Genomic DNA, 19,932 nt, shown 5'->3' with positions numbered 1-19,932 from the left:
ACTAAGTTCTGGATGCTGAGATAAAATTTTCACTAGTGAGCAGGCCTATTTATGGAGATGATCTTTTATCATCATTCATTATTATCTAATTTTGCCTTATTAATATGCACTCTCCTCTTCTACCATCAGCTATATAGAAGCTAGACACCAAAAAGGCCCATCACAAAAGTCAGAGTGGGTAACTGGAGCGTTTAGCTTGTTACTTGGTCCTCTAGACTTCCATCATGGACATCTCAGGGCATTCTCCATGAGTAGTGACCACAGTATCCCACAATCATGGATACTAGCATCCAACAGCTACCGGCCTCTCCATCCTTGTGGTACACTCCCAATTAACTTACAGGATGATTCTATATTTAATGCTGCACTTTGTGGTGCACCAGAACCTCCCATTGCAATGTTGCTGTTAGGACACTTCAGGTGTAGGGAGAGGACCTGCTCACAGATTGGACTAGGCTGCTGGTTGGCGCTGTTTATTTGCTGTCTTGGTGTACACTTACTTTAAGTCTATCTGGAGGTTCACAGCATTCCAACCATGTCTTACCTCACCTTGCTTTAAGTGCTTTGTCCCTTCAGCCAGATACACTGGACTTAAAACACTTCTGTCTGGCTTTGATTTATACAGCAAACACAAAGCCAGGCTGCTTGTTATGGTTATTAGCAATGATCAGCCAAGGAGGTGGACTGATTGCTTTACAGCACCTTGACATGAGAAACTTGTATTTGCACATTTGCCAGTAACTTACATTGCAAACACATTTGCAGTTAGTTTACAAAAAGAAGGCAAACGATGATGCTGGAGGGATGATTTTGTAATCGGAAGCCTGTGACCAGCAGTGTACCCTTGCTGTTTGTTATGTACATTAACATCTTATACATGAAGGTAGAAGATATAATTAGTAATTTTGCAGAAACATTGATGATGTTGTTGATAGGATGATCTCAGGCTACAGTCTGATATTGATCAGCTGGTAAATTGGGCAGAGCAATGGCAGATGGAAATTAATCTGATAAGTGTGAGGTGATGCATTTTGGGAGGTCTAATAAGAGAAGGATGTACACAATGAATGGTATGTCCTTAGAGAGTACTGAGGAAGAAATGGACTTTGGCGCACAAGTTGATGTATCCCTGAATGTGTCACCACATGTGGACAGGATGGTGAAGGCAGCATATGGGATGCTTGCCTTCAATAGTCGGGCTGTAGAATATTAAAGTAAGGAAGTCTTGTCCAACTGTGTGCAGTTCTGGCCACCACACTATTGGAAGGACATGATTGCACTGGAGAGGGTGCAAGGAGATTGTCACAGGAATACACCACTGGCGAGCTGCTTCTGACTTCATTTGTGTTTTACTTACACCTACCTCTTTGCTGTAGGTCTATCAGTGACTGTAGTGCAACATGTTTATTTGATATGATTGACATGCCTGAATAGTGAGCAGTGTGTATAAGGTCTGAGAATGCACCTATAAGTGTTAGTAAGTAAGGGTGAGGTGAAGTTATGAATGTTATGAGTCATGATTGATGAAGATTATTGGTGGTTTGGGTGTGTTGTATTGAACAACATATGAGTTTAGTAATGCAATTGGTAAAATGTGGCGCACTCACTATTCTTGACCATGTGTGAGATTATTGAACTACTCCAGGTCAATTATCTGCTCTCACTGCATTCTCAGAATTTGGCTGGAGTGTTTCTTGCTCACCAATGGATTGAGAATCTTTCTCTTATTCCAAGATCTTCAGTGATGTATTAGAGAATTTTGGAGCACACACTGTAGCCTATGATGACATTTCTTTGTCTTTCTTACTTCAAAGGTTCAGTGTAATGAATTATAGCATCCTTTTTAAATATTAAATGGCTCATGGCTAGTTTAAACTTGTCCTAGCTTTTCTTGATTCTCTGCTTCCTTCACTGGTTTGCAGCCATGCAACAATACAGAACAACAATTATGTAGGTGAGCAGGCAATTCCTGTGTGTGTGGACCTTATCCAATTTATAATTCCTAAAACTCTAAATTTATATTATGGTTCTTCAGATAAATTGATTCAGAAAACTGAAGAAAACAAACAGCATGCATTAAATCTATGAATCAATCATCATGTTAGCTTTCATTGGCAATTCTCAAATGAAATAAATAAAGAAATGTAATGAAAGAATTAGGGAATGATTTCAGTTGATATCTGTCTTCAGTTTTAGGAATGGCAAAATGCTAAATTGGAGGAGCGTAAAGAGTACATTTAAAAAAAATGTGCATTTTACGATCTGTGACTACATTCTCAAACTAGTTGGTGAAATGAATTGTATAAGCTTATGGCAGCTCTCTATTATGTTTGGTGGAATTATATACTGTTCAGTCTTTTACAGAGAAGGCACTTCTTCAGTCTTGCAATTTTACAATGTAAAATCAATTTCAATTTCTCTTGCAGTTGTCATGGTTTTGGTCCCTTCTCCATTTATTGGGTGTATTGCTTAAAAGGTCATGGTAACATTTGAAAATAAAGCACAACAATAATGATTACAATTTCTTTCCTTCCAGCTTCAAATGTCCAATATAAAATTCCAAGTCAAAATGTATATTGTATTTCAAATTATATAGCAGACAGACCTGCTTTATACTTCAGAGTTCAGGTCTGTTATAAATTTCTCCTCTCATTAGTCACTCTCTTAACTGGTCTTACTTCTGTCGGTCTTTACTCACATTACCTAGTTTTTTTTGTATAATTCTTGGTAACTCTTTTGCAATGCAAACAGGGTATTTGTGCCTTTGATGTATTTTTGCAATGCTTCTGACAATGGACTGAACAACCAATTCCTGAGATAATGCATATAAAAGTAAATAAACTGCTTAGTTTCACACTATGGACACAAGGAATAATGGTGAACTGTGGGTTGAACCCACAAAATGAGTACAATTCTACCCTGGCACTGTAATAAAAAACTCCTTAAGGCTAAATAAATACTTCACTTCATGTTACAATCTATTCTGATTTAATAGCTTTGGTTGTGTAAGCATGAAGCTGTTAGTCCATCACTGCCACATTCTGTTCCCTTCGATCCCTAACAAATCCCACCTTTGTGCTTTTTTCCTTTCAGCTACCCAGGAAGTGAGATCTGGTCAAGAAGTGCTGGAAGAGCAAGAAATGATGGAAAAAACTGATAAAGAGGAAACACTGTTACCCACTCACACTGGTCACCATCAGTTTGATATTGACAGGCTCCCTTTCCATCTCCATCCACGAGGACCCCGACTCAACACTGACATTTTTTCACAAACCCACCGACTCCCACAGCTACCAGGATTACACCTCCTCCCACCCTTCCTCCTGCAAAAATGCTATCCCGTATTCCCAATTCCTCCGCCTCTGCTGCCTCTGCTCCCAGGAGGACCAGTTCCACAACAGAACACACCAGATGGCCTCCTTCTTTAAAGACCGAAATTTCCCCTCCCACGTTGTTGAAGATGCCCTGCAATGCATATCATCCATGTCCCGCACCCCTGCCCTTGAACCCCACCCCTCCAACTGCAACAAGGACACGGTGGCTCAGTGGTTAGCACTGCTGCCTCACAATGCCAGGAACCCAGGTTCAATTCCCACCTTGGGCAACTGTCTGTGTGGAATTTGCATATTCTCCCTGTGTCTGTGTGGGTTTCCTCCAGGTGCTCCAGTTTCCTCCCACACTCCAAAGGTGGGCAGGTCAGATGAATTGGCCATGCTAACTTACCCGTAGTGTTAGGTGCGTTAGTCAGGGATAAATGTAGGGGAATGGGTCAGGGTGGGTTGTTCTTCGGAGGGTTGGTGTGGACTTGTTGGGCCGAAGGGCCTGTTTCCACACTGTCGGGTATCTAATCTAATCTAAAAAAAATCCCTGGTCCTCACCTTCCACCCCACCAATCTCCGCATTAATCGCATCATCCGCCACCTACAAATGGACCGCACCACTAGGGATATATTTCCCTTCCCACCCTTATCCGCTTTCTGCAAAGACCATTCCCTCTGCAACTATCTGGTCAGCTCCAAGCCCTCTACCAAGCCACCCCCTCCCCCCCGCTACTGCAGGAATTGCAAAACCTGTGCCCACACCTCCCCCTTTACCTCTGTCCAGGACCCCAAAGGAGTCTTCCACATCCATCAAAGCTTCACCTGTACATCCACACATGTCATTTACTGTACCCGTTGCTCCCGATGTGGTCTCCTCTACATTGGGAGACTGGATGCCTTCTCGCAGAGCGCTTCAGAGAACATCTCCGGGACACCCGCACCACCGCTCTGTGGCCGAACATTTCAACTACCACTCCAATTCTGCCGAGGACATGCAGGTCCTGGGCCTCTTCCACTGCCGCTCCCTCACCACCTGACGCCTGGAGGAAGAACACCTCATCTTCCGCCTCGGGACCCTTCAACCCCAGGGCATCAATGTGGACTTCACCAGTTTCCTCATTTCCTCTCCCCGCTCTTTACCCCAGTCCCAACCTTCCAGCTCAGCACCACCCTCATGACCTGTCCCACCTGTCAATTTTCCTTCTTACCTATCTGCTCCACCCTCCTCTCTGGCCTATCACCTTTAACCCCACCTCCATCCACCTATTGCACTCTCAGCTACCTTCTGCTCCTCGGATGCTGCCTGAACTGCTGTGCCCTTCCAGCACCACTAATCCAGAATCTGGTTTCCAGCATCTGCAGTCATTGTTTTTACCTACTTTCTCTCCAGCCTCACCCCCCTCCCATTTATTTCTCCACCCCTGAGGCTCCCAGCTCATTCCTGATGAGGGGCTCCAGCCCAAAATGTCGATTTTCCTGCTCCTCGGATGCAGCCTGATCTGCTGTGCTTTTCCTGCAACACACTCTCAACTCCTGTAAACTTGATGGCAAGAACTGTTTCCTCAGAATGTTAAGGTTGTTTGGCATGCAGCAAACCACTGCAAATCTTAATATGGACTCTGTCAGGCATTGCAATGTTTATTTAATGTGGTCCGCACAATGCAAACATTGTTTTAGCACAACCATGATCTGCTCTCTGATATTTCTTGTAGCAGCATGGCTGTTGTTGTTTGCATGCTGTCATCTGAGTTGCGGACCAGAGCCATGAGTCATGTTGTCAAAGAATAGCCTTCATCACCTTTTGGTTTGTTGCCAACCTCAGAGTGAAGGTAACTTGGATACTGACCTGCATGAAATGCTGTACGTCAGTTTACTCCCTTTTGGTTGTGGTATATCTAAGACTAGGCATGGGCTGCCCACAAAGTGAGAAGCGAGAATGATGTTTTAGAGATCTACAGCATTGCAAACCTCTCAAGCTGCAGCCTGCTGTAAAACAGAGAATAGTCACTCATGGGGCTGATTTCATTGAGGATGACATTACTACAGTGAAAGTGTCCTTCCTAATGTTTGCTAGGAGGATTACTGCCTTAATACCCTCAATAGGACCTCCTGCTTAAAGCCCTTCTCCAGTCCATCAAAAGAAGCTTCTTCTGAACAATGTCATCTCTGCTCATTCTCCCAGTCATGGTGTATTCCAAGGGAAATTCCTACCATTGTTCTCATGTAAAGAGGTTTATGCAAAACCATTAAAGTCAGAACAAAGTTCTTTGCACAGTCACCACTCTCTGGACTTTAATGAACTCCAGGAACTGCCAGATGTTTTGAGAATTGCAGCAACAACAGCCAACTGTAATAAATCAGCAACTAATCTATATGTATTTGGTAATAGGAAGTGTTTGGAGGAATATGGGCCAGGTGCTGGCAGGTGGGACTAGATTGGGTTGGGATATCTGGTCAGCATGGACGGGTTGGACCGAAGGTCTGTTTCTGTGCTGTTCATCTCTAATCACTTAAATTGTTCAAGGAGGATTGGGGGTCCTTCCACTGCTGAACACATGCTCAATTATGCATGTTTGATAAAGGATGATTCGGAGATGCCGGTGTTGGACTGGGTGTACAAAGTTAAATATCACACAACACCAGGTTATAGTCCAACAGGTTTAATTGGAAGCACACTAGCTTTCGGAGCAACGGTCCTTCATCAATCACCTGATGAAGGAGCATTGCTCCGAAAGCTAGTGTGCTTCCAATTAAACCTGTTAGACTATAACCTGGAGTTGTGTGATTTTTAACCTTGATAAAGGATGTTAGCTGAAATAGTAGTACTAAGATCCAATCAACATCACATGTCGATTAATCTAACAATTTTGTGTGTTCTGCATCCTTCAGGTGAATTTTGTGGACGTTTGTCAGGCTTTCACTTGTTAACCACCATTCCTCAATCAATGTGATGGGTGGGTTATTTACTTAAAACATTTGTCTATATATTCGCTTAATGAGCATAATTATGGCCATCTGCAAATTCCACTTGGATTTTTACACTATTTCAACATGGGAAATCCTTCCTTTTAATGCACATCAGCATTCTTTGTTTGCCTGATAACTCTCAATTAAAACATAATTATTCATTTACTACAAGTATACAGGAAAAGATGTCAGGGTGTCTTGTGGCTATGTGGTACCATTCCTACCTCTATGTTCAAGTTACGCCTGCCAATAGCAAAATAATGTGAACAAGTTGATTAAAGTAACTACAGCAATGGTCACGAAAGTTGGCTTACCTGATGTCATGATAAATGATTGTGATTGGTTAAGTTCATAAGAATGGACTGACTTCAAAATTTGCAATAATTGCAGTTGTAAATGCATCTAAAACAGTATTCTTGCTCTGAATGCGCTTCAAAACAATCCTGGAAATGCCTAACCAACTCTCCCCTATCTCCTTGTATATTGAGGTATTTCTGCTTTCTTAGGAAGAGGGTTCATGAGCAATATTGAAAAAGGCTTTGTAATCAAATGGTTGATTTCCTAGTGATCTTGGTGGATCTGAATTCCTTCCCCTGTTGACCTGTTATCATGGCACTATATATATTTCAATGACCTATGGTGGCTGACATTTGCTGCTCCAAGTGTTCTTGGCTGCAGTTAAATATTCCAACAGTTATTACTCAAATATGACAATGTGAGAATTTTGAGGTACTCAGAGACATAATGAACTTTTAATTGCATTGTGTGTTTTTTAAAAGGGTGATATAAAGCCAAAGGTTGACTGCAGATGCAGATGCAGATGCAAATGTAGCGACAGTCTGCTGGGGAACTCTGGAATATCACACATGAAAAGGCTAAGGGAACTTCACATTGCAACCTTTCAATAGGAGAGAGGCAAATCAAAACAAACTGGACAGTGATTTCCTGTGGCTGCAGACAAAATGAGGGACTGACTGGAAGATAGGCATCCACAAGAGAAAGGATCCTTTTTAAATTTAACTTATTACCACCAATTGAAGGTGATGGTGGTTGAATAAAGAAGCTCATCCATCCTCACCTCAAAGCTTGATAATTTGGGGTATCTTGTCTGGAACTGCAACAAATTGGAGAACTCTGCAAGTACTGGTCATAACATATAAAATGTAAAAGAGAATGCTTTACATATGTTTACTCTTTGTACGCAATGACTCCATCTTACATCAGTTAAACCTCTTTGTCCTAACAAAGAACATTATAATGCTAATTAAAACACAGATATTTTATTATACGTTTTACAACAGTAGTGTCTGGTAAAGTTTGTCTATGCCATTTTCTTTGAACTCTGTCTAAATACTTTTTCTCTCTAACCCTCCATTTCTCTTCTTTTACAAACCCTCCCAATCTATTTCTCTTAAAGAGGTCTTGCTTATTTTAAAAACATCAATATCTTTTATAATATGTGTTTGACTTAGAAAGAGGAAAGAAATTGTTTGGCTGCTTTTTTGTCTGCCTGTTTTTGCTTGTAGTTTGACTCTTGTAAAAATATAAGATCAGAAGACTTTGGAGCTGCAGTTGGACATTCAAATCTATCAAATCTGCTTCTCTATTCAGTAAAACTATGGTTGATCTGATTGCAGCCTTAACACCATCTGCTTCCCTAGACTTGGTTCCCTTATCAATCAAATATAGGTCAAACATCTAGCTAGCCTTGAATATGCCAACAACCCAGCCTCTGATGGAAATGTGAAAGAGAGATCCAAAGTCAAATAGCTGTCTGAGAGAAGAAATATCCTCATCTGCATCTTAAATGAGAGATCTCTTATCTTTACTCTAGGGAAATAAGGCAGGGTAGATGACTGAGGTGTCAGTGGGGGGAATACTTTGGGGCCAGCGACCATAATTCTATTAGTTTTAAAATAGTGATGGAAAAGGATAGACTAGATCTAAAAGTTGAAGTTCTAAATTGGAGGAAGGCTAATTTTGATGGTATTAGGGAAGAACTTTCAAAAACTGACTGGGGGCAGACTTTCACAGTAAAGGGACAGCTGGAAAATGGGAAGCCTTCAGAAATGAGATAATGAGTGTCCAGAGATAGTATATTCCTGTTAGGGTGAAAGGAAAGCCACTTAGGTGTTGGGAATACTGGATGACTCGGGAAATTGAGGGTTTGGTCAAGAAAAAGAAGGAAACATATGCCAGGTATAGACAGGAGAGATCGAGTGAATCCTGAGAAGAGTATAAAGGCAGTAGGAGTATACTTAAGAGAGAAATCAGGAGGGCAAAAAGGGGACATGAGATAGCTTTGGCAAATAGGGCGAAGGCGAATCCAAAGGGTTTTTAAAAATACACTAAGGACAAAAGGGTAACTAGGGAGAGAATAGGGCCCCTCAAAGATCAGTAAGGTGGCCTTTATGTGGAGCCGCAGGAGATGAGGGAGATAATAAACAAGTATTTTGCATCAGTGTTTATGTGGAGAAGGACATGGAAGATATAGAATGTAGAGAAATAGATGGTGACATCTTGAAAAATGTCCATATTACAGAGGAGGAAGCGCTGGTTGTCTGAAAATGCATAAAGATAGATAAAACCCAGGACCTGATCAGTGTACCCTAGAACTCTGTGGGAAGCTAGGGAAGTGATTGCTGGGTTCCTTGCTGAGATATTTGTATCATCGATAGTCACAGGTAAGGTGCCGGAAGACTGGAGGTTGGCTAACATGGTGCCACTGTTTAAGAAAGATGGTAAGGACAAGCCAGGGAACTACAGACCGTTGAGCTTGATGTCAGTGGTAGGCATGTTACAGAGTCATACAGATGTACAGCACAGAAACAGACCCTTCGGTCCAACCCGCTCATGCTGACCAGATATCCCAGTCCAATCTAGTCCCATCTGCCAGCACCTGGCCCATATCCCTCCAAACTCTTCCTATTCATATACCCATCCAGATGCTTTTTAAATGGTGCAATTGTACTAGCCTTCACTATTTCCTCTGGCAGCTCATTCCATACACATACCACCCTCTGCGTGAAAAAGTTGCCCCTTAGGTCTCTTTTATATTTTTCCCCTCTCACCCTAATCCTATGCCCTCTGGTTCTGGACTCCCCAACCCCAGAGAAAAGACTTTGTCTATTTATCCTATCCATGCCCTTCATGATTTTATAAAACTCTATTAGGTCACCCCTCAGCCTCTGACTCTCCAGGGAAAACAGCCCTAGCCTATTCAACCTCTCCCTATAGCTTAAATCCTCCAACCCTGGCAACATCCTTGTAAATCTTTTTCTGAACCCTTTCAAGTTTCACAACTTTCCGATAGGAAGGAGCCCAGAATTGCACGCAATATTCCAACAGTAGCCGAACCAATGTCCTGTACAGCCGCAACATGACCTCCCAACTCCTATACTCAATACTCTGACCAATATAGGAAAGCATACCAAATGCCTTCTTCACTATCCTATCTAAGTGCAACTCCGCTTTCAAGGGGCTATGAACCCGCACTCCAAGGTCTCTTTGTTCAGCAACACTCCCTAGGACCTTACCATTAAGTGTAGATTTGCTTTCCCAAAATGCAGCACCTCACATTTATCTAAATTAAACTCCATCTGCCACTTCTTAGCCCATTGGACCATCTGATCAAGATCCCGTTGTAATCTGAGGTAACCTTCTTCGCTGTCCACTACACCTCTAATTTTGGTGTCATCTGCAAACCTACTAACTGTACCTATTATGCTCATATCCAAATCATTTATGCTAATCAGGCTCCCATGGGGAACCTTGTCGAACGCCTTACTGAAGTTCATATAGATCACATCTACCACTCTGTCTTCATCAATTTTCTTTGATACTTCTTCAAAAAGCTCAATCAAGTTTGTGAGACATGATTTCCCATGCACAAAGCAATGTTGACTATTTCTAATTGGTTCTTTATTGGTCAGAGCATTGAGTATAGGAGGTGGGAAGTCATGTTGCAGCTGTACAGGATGTTGGTTAGACTATTTTTCGAATATTGCATGCAGTTCTGGTCTCTTTCCTATCAGAAGGATGTTGTGAAACTTGCAAGGGTTCGGAAAATATTTACAAGGATATTGCCTGGGTTGGAGGATTTGAACTATAGGAAGAGGTTGAAAAGGCTGGGGCCATTTTCCCAGATGTAGGCTGAGGGTGAGGGGTGACCTTATAGAGGTTTATAAAATCATGAAGGGCATGGATAGGGAAAATAGACAAGGTCTTTTCCATGGAATTCGGGAGTCCAGAAGTAGAGGGCATAGGTTTAGTGTCAGAGGGATAAGATATAGAAGAGACCTGAGGAGCAACCCTTTCTCGCAGAGGGTGGTGAGTGTATGGAATGAGCTGTCAGAGGAAGTGGTGGAGGCTGGTACAATTGCAACTTTTTTAAAGGCATCTGGATGGATGCATGAATAGGAAGGGTTTGGAGGGATATGGGCCAGGTGCTGGCAAGTGGGACTAGATTGGGTTGGGATATCTAGTCAGTGTGGATGAGTTGGACCAAAGGGTGTGTTTCCATGCTGTACACCTCTATGACTCTGTGACTCATGGTTTGAGAATCCCATATGAGAGGCAACGTTTTCTGATCATTTGCCCTGTCATGCTCCCTCAACATCTTACGTGTTTCAATAAGAACATCTCTCATTCTTCTAAATTCCAATGAATGTGGGCCCAACTAATCTGAAGAAGTGTCACTGGATCCAAAACATTAGTTCTGCTTTCTCTCCACAGATGCTGCCAGACCTGCTGAGTTTGTCCAGAAGTTTCTGTTTTAGTTTCAGATTTCTAGCACAGCATTTCTTTGTTTTATTCTATCACCCCAGGAATCAGCTTAGTGAGCCTTCTCTGAACTACCTCCAAAGCAAGTACGTCCTTCAGAGTGTGAGCCTGGTCCTTTTCAATTTCTCAATCAAAGTAGAAGGAAATAGTTAGCTGGCTCCAAAATTCAGCTTTCTGTTGTGAAAATTTGGCATTACCTTTAAGAAAGCCCCCGCCCCTCCATCCCAGCCACATCCTCTGTTCTCGTTCGATCTGTCTTGGCAGCTCAGAAGTGTAATTGTTTATCCATTCTTTTCGTCATTATCACTTGTATTCTCCTCTTGTATCCTGACTCTTCCTTTCCTCAATGTACCACATGAAAAAATAATATTTTCATTACGACACAGCACTACAGAGTGTAAACTGTTCCTTAAAACAAACTGCACTAGTTGTTCCAGATAATTCCCTGGCAGAAGGTTGACATTTTAAAGTACATCAGAGTAAGCTGAAACTTTTCAAAGCAAGTTAATATGATATTGTTCCTTAGATTCTGATGCAGAGATAACATCATTTGCCTAGTAATACTAGTAATGCTGTAGGGTTATAGGTTCATATCCTGTTGTAGCAGCTGGTGAAATCTGAATTCAATTCATAAAATGTGGAATTGAAAATGAGGCTCAGTAATGGTGACTATGAAATATTTGCAAATTGTCATAAAAAAATGTCTATCTGGTTCACTGATATCATTTAGGGAAGGAAATCTGCCATCCTTCCCAGATCTTTAAGTGACTCCAAACCCAGAACAATATTGTTGATTCTAAATGCCATTTGAAATCATCTAGGAAGCCACTCAATTCGGGGGCAATTAGGGACAGTCAACAATGCTAACCTTGTCAGCCATTCCATGAAAGAGTGAAAATAATCTCAAATTCAATTAATTGTAAAATAAGATGCATTTTAAAGTAAGTTACAGTAATAAATTGACATGAATAGCAGAGAACACTACACAGAATAATTAGTACCTAATTCCAATGAGGAGGTTGACAGCCATTTTTTTGGGCATAGGTCTAGTGTCGCATTATTCATTATAATCCATTAAAATTCAGAATCTTCTTCAGAGAAGCAGTGATATTTTTTGAAACCAATTTTGTATACCATTACCTACTTAGCATGTACACAGCACACCCAGTGAGCCTGGGTGAACCATGGACATAGTGCCTTTTATTGTAACTAAATTGGCAGGCCTTTACCACCAGATCTATTGCAATGTTCAGCGAAAATTGCAATAACATTAGCATTCACATTTACTCCAGTTTTATTAAACATATTCGAGCATCCATCATGTCTCCAGTTAATGTCGGTGATAATGAAAGGTTTTCTAATTTATGCAAATGTGTAATGACTATCTGGTGACAGCAAGGAAAATCAAACCGCTAAGGAGTTGTCACATTCAGGAAAATAATGACAACCCTGAATAGAGAAACAAATTATCTAAAAGGTTAAAGAGATTGCCAGGATATAATGTAGAGGGGAAAAAATGAAACATGCAGAGTGACATTCCTGATGCAAGGACATTTCATAGTGTAGTCAATTCATTTGTAATGGCCTTCATTTTATTTGTGTTTGCAGTGACCTTGATCATTGCTGTGGCAGCTGATTATTCATTGCACACCTTGCTGCATATGATAATCATTTCTGCATCCAAAGTACACAACTGAATGATACTAAATTTGCATGTGTTTGAATCTGAGCAGTTTGTGATAATTTGAACAATTTCATGCTTATTGACAGACCCAGGGGCTTAAACAATTGAAGATTGTTGTGTAAAAAGTGAATGAATATTTTGATTTAGAAACATTAGAAAACAAAATTCCTAATGAGAAGTTTACAACAACACTACAGCCTAGTGGGTTGGTATCATGTTTATGTATGACACTATCTTCCTTTCACTGTTCTTCATTATCCTTACCAGCATATCCTCTATTTCTTGATCCCTTATGTGTTTAGTTAACTTTCCCTTTGATGAGCCTTTGCAATAGATCTCAACTATTCTTTGTATGTTCCATATTCTTCATTCTTTGGATAAAGATGTTTCTCTTGAATTATTAGTAACTAACGTAAACTTATGAGCCCCCTCCTCAAGTGGAAAATATTTCAGTATGTCTACTTCATCAGAATATTTCATTAGCTTAAAGCCTTTGATCAGACCACTCCTCAGACTTCTATCTACAGGAATTAAAAAAAGAGACTGAGCATGTTTGTCATTTTGTGATATATATTACTTCTAGGTTCTGGTGACAGCATATGAATCTTCTTTTAACCTTCCCCAATGCCTGTCTGTCATCTTTTATAACATAGACACCCCATAAACTGTGTACAATGTTCCAAAAGTGACCTAACCAAGGTTCAAGAGAAGTTTAACATAATTTCTCAACTTTTTGTATGCAGGATTATAAAACAAGAAAACCAAACACTAAAATTTGCTTCTTAAATTAATCAGAAGCAAGAACAGTCCACCCAGCTTCTTTAGGATGTTCTGTCATTCAGTAAAATCATGGAATAGAAATGAAAAGTAGGGAAATTATGTTCAATCTGTATCGAACATTGTTGACGCCACACTTGGTGGACTTCATGCAGTTCTGGTCATAAAAGGGCAATAGTGGAACTGGAGAGGATGCAGAGACAATTTAGAAGGAAGATTCATTGTGGAATTGCATTAGATTTACACACCTGTAATGGATTGAGAAGCTGTGTTTCCTCCTCCTTGAAAGAAAGAAGGCTGAAATGGGACCTAATAGAGGTAATTAAAATTATGAAAGATTTTGAAAGACTGGATAGAGAGAGAATGTTTTCTCTTGAGGGGAAATATTATAACTAGGAAATATTATAACAAGAGTCTATCAATATAAGATACTCACTAAGAAAATGAACATGTGATTCAGAAGAAACTTGTTTTGTCCAAAGAGCTGTGCAAATCTGCAATATGCTTCCATGAGGATTGGTTAATGGAAATAAATCACAGAATCCCTACTATGTGGAAGCAGGCCATTTGGCCCATCAAGTCCACACCTGCCCTCCGAAGATAATTCCACCCAAACCCATCCTATCTCTGCAACCCTGCATTCCCCATGGCTTATCCACCTGACTTACACATCCTGAACACTATGGACAATTTAGCATGGCGAATCCATCTAACTTGCACTTCTTTGAATTGTGGGAGGAAACCAGAGCACGCAAAGAAAACATACACAGATTTAGGGAGAATGTGCAAACTCCACACGGATAGTCGCCCAAGGGTGAAATCTAACTCAAGTCCTTGATGCTGTGCCACAGTGCCAGCAAATATAGATGCATTTAAGAGAAAGCAAGACAATCATATGAAGGAGAAGAAAATGAAGAGCAATAATGACAGACTTGGATGAGGAATGGTGGTAGAAAGCTCAGATGGAGTATAAGTTCAGGCATGGCCTAATTAGCTAATTGTTGTGTTTCTGTGTCACACATTGTCTATAATCCAATTACATTCCTCTGTGAATGAACCCTGCTGCTTGATATTTTTTAAACATCTTGATTAATTTACAATACACTCCTATTGATTTATGAATGTGCACCCAGCAACCTCTTTGCCCCCTATGCCTTTTAGGCACTTATCATGCAAACAGAATGTGGCTTCTTTATTCTTCACCTCACCTGAAATTCAGTTGCCAAGCAGTGATAGGAAATTCATGCAAGTGCTGAAGTTTAAATTAACAACCTTTACAAAACATTTATGGAAAATTCTTGTGGTCTAATGTGTTTGAATTCTGTTGACACAGACTTGCTCCCATTCCATGTTAGATACATATCAGAAGGAAAGTTATTCATTAAATCATGCAAGTTATATTTTATGTAACTTGAGTACTGATTTAAGAAATGTGATTATCTTCCACTACAATCCATATAATACATACTTTGTTCACAATCGATTTCCTATAAAATCTGAATAATTTATTTGCTACTACTTAGCTCCAAAAAGCTTTATAACAGTTTTAGTATCAGCCATGTTTGAACACATTGGCCTTTTCTTGATTTGGTGATGTACAATGAGGCAGACTTGATTAGAGAGCTGAAAATTTTTATTACCTCATGGGATGTTGTTGGCTGGACTAGCATTTCTTCCCCATCTCTGGTTGCCATTGAGAAGGTGGCAGTGAGCTGCATTCTTGAAGTCCACCACCATGCAAGAGTGGATGTGGCAGGACTGCAGAGCTTAGACCAGATATGTTGGCTGTGGGATTGTTTAGACCTGTGTATCACTTGCTGCTTCTGCTGTTTAGTAGGCACGCAGTTCTGTTTGGTAGCTTCACCAGTTTGACGCCTGATTTTGAGGTATGTCTGGTGCTGCTTCTGTCATGCCCACCTACATTCTCCATTAAACCAGGCTTGATGGTAATGGTTGAGTGGGAGAATATACTGGGCTATGAGGTAGCAGATTGTGCTGATGGCCCACTGTGCCTCATGGATGAATTGCTAGATCCATTTAAAGTGTTTGGTTCTCGCACATCAATAGTGCCACACAACACGATGGAGGAAGCCTTCACTGTGACCATAAATGATACATTTCACCCTGCAGTTGTAACTACTTTGTTCCTAAATCAAATTTACTTTGTTAATACATATTAAAGTTAAGGTTTCCCTTAACATATTTGCATAGAATTTGAAAAAGGCAGTTTACACAAAATAGAATAAGTTTTCCCTGTCCAAGGTGTACTGCTGCTTAAAGGTAGTATGTGATGTGCAGAACATCAGTATGATGGTTACCATTGCATCCGAAATGTTGAAAGTAACCAGGTTCACAGACCAGTGCAAAACTGATCGAAATATTCTGTCAGATGTATTCACAATTTAACAAATGCACAATGACAAATGCTACAGAATAAGTGTTTCAAAATACACTTTTAGAAAATATGTCAGGTACCGTATGCTAGTGATTATCAGAGCTTTGGATAAAAGATTAAGTTTGATTGTCAATGGACATTTCAGGCACCGTGTTACAACTTCCACCTGTAAGCGGTGTGAAATCAGAGGAGTGGTGGCACCCTAGCATCAGTGGGTCACCAGGTTTCCAACTGGCTACCCTTGGTTGTCTTCAGCATTGTGCAGTCACTAAATATGGGTGGCAGAATGATGAAGGACTTTAATTTACTATGGAGAGAAATAAATGTACAAATACACCTTCTCATTTAAAATACTGCAATGCGTCAGTTGACTGCAATTTAGTATACCTATTAATCTTCCTCTAATTCTTTCCACCTCTACAGTCTTTCATTAACTTGGCACTATGAAAAATAATTGTTTCTTTGCTGATTCTAGTAGAATTTTCTACTTTATTTAATTCAAAACAGAATAGTGGAGTATAAGAAAAAGTAATCCTTCCACAGACTTTGTGCTATAATGAAGATAAGGCTGATTAGGTAGATACACATAATTATTTTACATTTGAGAAGGAATCCAAATCTAGAGTTCATAAATGTATAAAATGTGAATAAACTGTTGGGATTGCTATTTCTCAATTTTTGCGAAGTTCATATATTAACACATTATTAATATGGTAAATACGTTTTACAAATTTCAGTTTTGTTCTAAATGAACTTAGTACTTTAATGTTCTCTCTGAAGTAATCTGGTTACTGCAGACTAAAACACAATAGTTACATGTGTAATTTAAGTTTATTAATATCAATAAATTTTGCTAAATAATATTGCTGTTAGTCACACCAACCATGTCCCTCAGTACTAATAAGAAGTTCATTATCTACAACTAACTACCCATTAGTGACCTCTTTTATAAGTGTTAGCAACTACACCATAGGAATTACAACATTAATTACGTCATAGTACCTGGACCACTTGCTTTATTCAATTATCACTTATATTCAATTCCACTCCGACTTTAAGTTTTGAACCAGCTTGCTTTAATACTGAATTAAAAAATGCTTTGCACAGCTTTTTCCATTGGATTCTAGATTTGTAAGGAATCATAGTTTAGACAATGAATACAAAAAGAAATAATGAAGTATTCTATAGAGGCATAAGTAACAAAAGGAGATTAAGATATGCAAGTAGCAACTAGTTGAGGAATTAAATAAACTTAAAGGGAACAACACTGAAATGGGAGACATTGTGAACAGATACTTTCAATCAGTTCTCATTGAACAGACTAACAAGGAGGAACTTACACGAGCAAAAGATCTCAAAAATGTTACACCCACATTGAATGTGGTCTCAAAATTCTGTTAGGTGGGCATTTCCAGGATTTTGACCAAGAGACAATAATGAAGAAATGATGATATATGTCTAAGTTCAGATGGTTTGAATTGGAGCAAAGGTTTATCCTGAGCAGCACCCATTGCCCTTACCCTTCCTGATAGACAAAGTTTGGAAATGAAATCTGCTGCTGATTGGTGAATTTCTGCCCTGCAGCATGGAGAGAGCAGACACAGCAGCTACAATATGTCAATGGTGGGGGGAATGTTTAAACCAGTGAATGGGTTACTGATCTAGCAATCTATTTGTCTTGGGTAGTGTTAAACCTGTCAGTTTTTCTGCATCCAGTGCAAGAAATTAAAGAATATTCCATCACACACCTGACTTCTATATTTTAGTTGGTAGAAAGGCTTTATTAAAAAAAAACAGAAATGAACCACTTTTGGTAGAAAAACTAACTTCTAACATGGTAGCATAGTCATGACATTTGAATAAAAAATTTAATTGATTGTCTGGGCAATGGTCATACTCAGGTTTATGATGGGAGGGACTCAATTTATTCATTAAACACCGATTGTCAAAGAGAGATGATGACTTTTTTATGTATGAAAACTAGACAATGTTGAGGTCTAGATGCATGTGATATGGGCCACTTTTTTATCTGAGAAATTGCAAATGGAGCTGAAATCCATGCAAACATCAGTGAAAAGTCTCCACATCTGACTGGATGATAGTTGCCAAGGAACCTTTTGTAAATGAGGAAAAGAAGCCATAGATTAATAGTGAACTCTAGAGATGTCAGTGTAAAGAGTGGAAGAAGAAATTTTGAGTTGAGATGCGTCGGTTTAATTATACTGATGGCAATGTCACTGAGTTAGACAACCTTGGAAAAGCATTGCAGGAAATGGTATGGTTGACCATGTCAAAGGCTTCAAGGAGGACAAGGAGGGCCATGGTTACAGTATGAGCAGGTTATCATTTGTGCATTTTTTTCGAGGTGTTTCAGCACTGTGGCATGCAGAAGCCAGAAATTCACCTTCAGAATTACAGGAAAGTTGAATATGTATTGGGAAGCATAGCAGCTTAGGATCTTTGAAGAGAAGGATGTTCCCAGGATCTGAGGATCTGAGCTAAAGGGAGAGGCTGAACAGGCTGGGGTTGTTTTCCCTGGAGCGTCGGAGGCTGAGGGGTGACCTTATAGAGGTTTACAAAATTATGAGGGGCATAGATAAAATAAATAGGCAAAGTCTTTTCCCTGGGGTCGGGGAGTCCAGAACTAGAGGGCATAGGTTTAGGGTGAGAGGGGAAAGATATAAAAGAGACCTAAAGGGCAACTTTTCCACGCAGAGGGTGGTACGTGTATGGAATGAGCTGCCAGAGGATGTGGTGGAGGCTGGTACAATTGCAACATTTAAGAGGCATTTGGATGGGTATATGAATAGGAAGGGTTTGAGGGATATGGGCCGGGTGTTGGCAGGTGGGACTAGATTGGGTTGGGATATCTGGTCGGCATGGACGGGTTGGACCAAAGGGTCTGTTTCCATGCTGTATATCTCTATGATTCTAAGACTCTATAAATGGAAAACTTGATCTAGAACAGATGAACTTGCTATTTTGGAACAAGAAGGGGTTGAAAGCAGTACTTTTAGAGAGCTAAAAATATGGAACAAAAGAAAAAAAACAAACTAATGAATCTGTCTTCAGTACATTTCACATATAAAATAATATATGACAAACAGCAATAACAATGGCATGTTACAGGATTGATTTAAACATGAAAGATCCAAAAATATGAGGAGCTCAAGACTGAGCATTGAGCTCACAAGCTAGTGAAATGCTAGTGTCTTTATTGTGTATGTACATTGTACCTTGAACTTTTAGTTTGGGATTGAGCCTTCAGTGGATCAATAAAGCAACTGGTTTGAAATACTAATAAACAGACAGAAGATAATTACAATTCAAAGATTGCTCCATGTTCATTTATAGAGGTTAGAGTTAGAGGTGTGAAAATAATATACAACAAGAGGACCTTGCATAGTTTCATAATGGAGCTGATGTGTTTGGCAAGATTGAAGTTATATTGATTGTACTCAAACACAATCTGCAGTCTCATGACTTGGCATATTGCAAATGCTGTAATTATCATCAATCCCGGGGATCAACTCTGGTTCAATGGAGAGTACATGAGGGCACAACAAGAGCAGCACCAGGCAAACCAAAAAAGGAAACTGTGTCAACTGGTGAAGCTACAACACAGAACTACTTATTTGCCAAACAGAATAAGCAGCAAGTGATACCACAATCAATGGATCATATCTTCATTCTGCAATCCTGCCAAATCTAGTTGAGAATGATGGTAACAAGAGGAGAAGGATCCGCAAATATCTCAAACCTCAATGATTGGGACCTAACACATCTGTGCAAAGATAAGGCTGCAGCACTAGCAACAATGTTCAGCCAAAAGTGCTGAGTGGTTAGTCCGTCTCAGCCTCCATCGGAGCTCCCCAGAAATAAAGGTGTCAATCTTCAGTCACTTCAATTCACACCCTGTGATATCAAAATGGCTAAGGCACTGAATATTGCAATATAGCATGTACCATATCAACATCCTGGAAATAGTACTGAAACCATGTATTCCA

At 40.0% G+C, this 19,932-nt stretch overlaps 1 protein-coding gene across 1 annotated transcript in view; it reads right to left on the bottom strand.

Annotated features, from left to right (window-relative positions):
• syn2b (synapsin IIb) overlaps window positions 1-19,932 on the bottom strand; it is a 412,919-nt gene that overhangs the window by 30,989 nt on the left and 361,998 nt on the right. The window lies entirely within an intron of this gene.

This window comes from Chiloscyllium plagiosum, unplaced genomic scaffold (genome assembly GCF_037043375.1).
Source record: "Chiloscyllium plagiosum isolate Xiang-an unplaced genomic scaffold, Cpla_swu_hap1 HiC_scaffold_14, whole genome shotgun sequence".
Classification (NCBI taxonomy): Eukaryota; Metazoa; Chordata; class Chondrichthyes; order Orectolobiformes; family Hemiscylliidae; genus Chiloscyllium; species Chiloscyllium plagiosum.
Note: the sequence above shows the minus strand (reverse complement) of the source record. Positions and strands in the feature narration are given on the sequence as shown.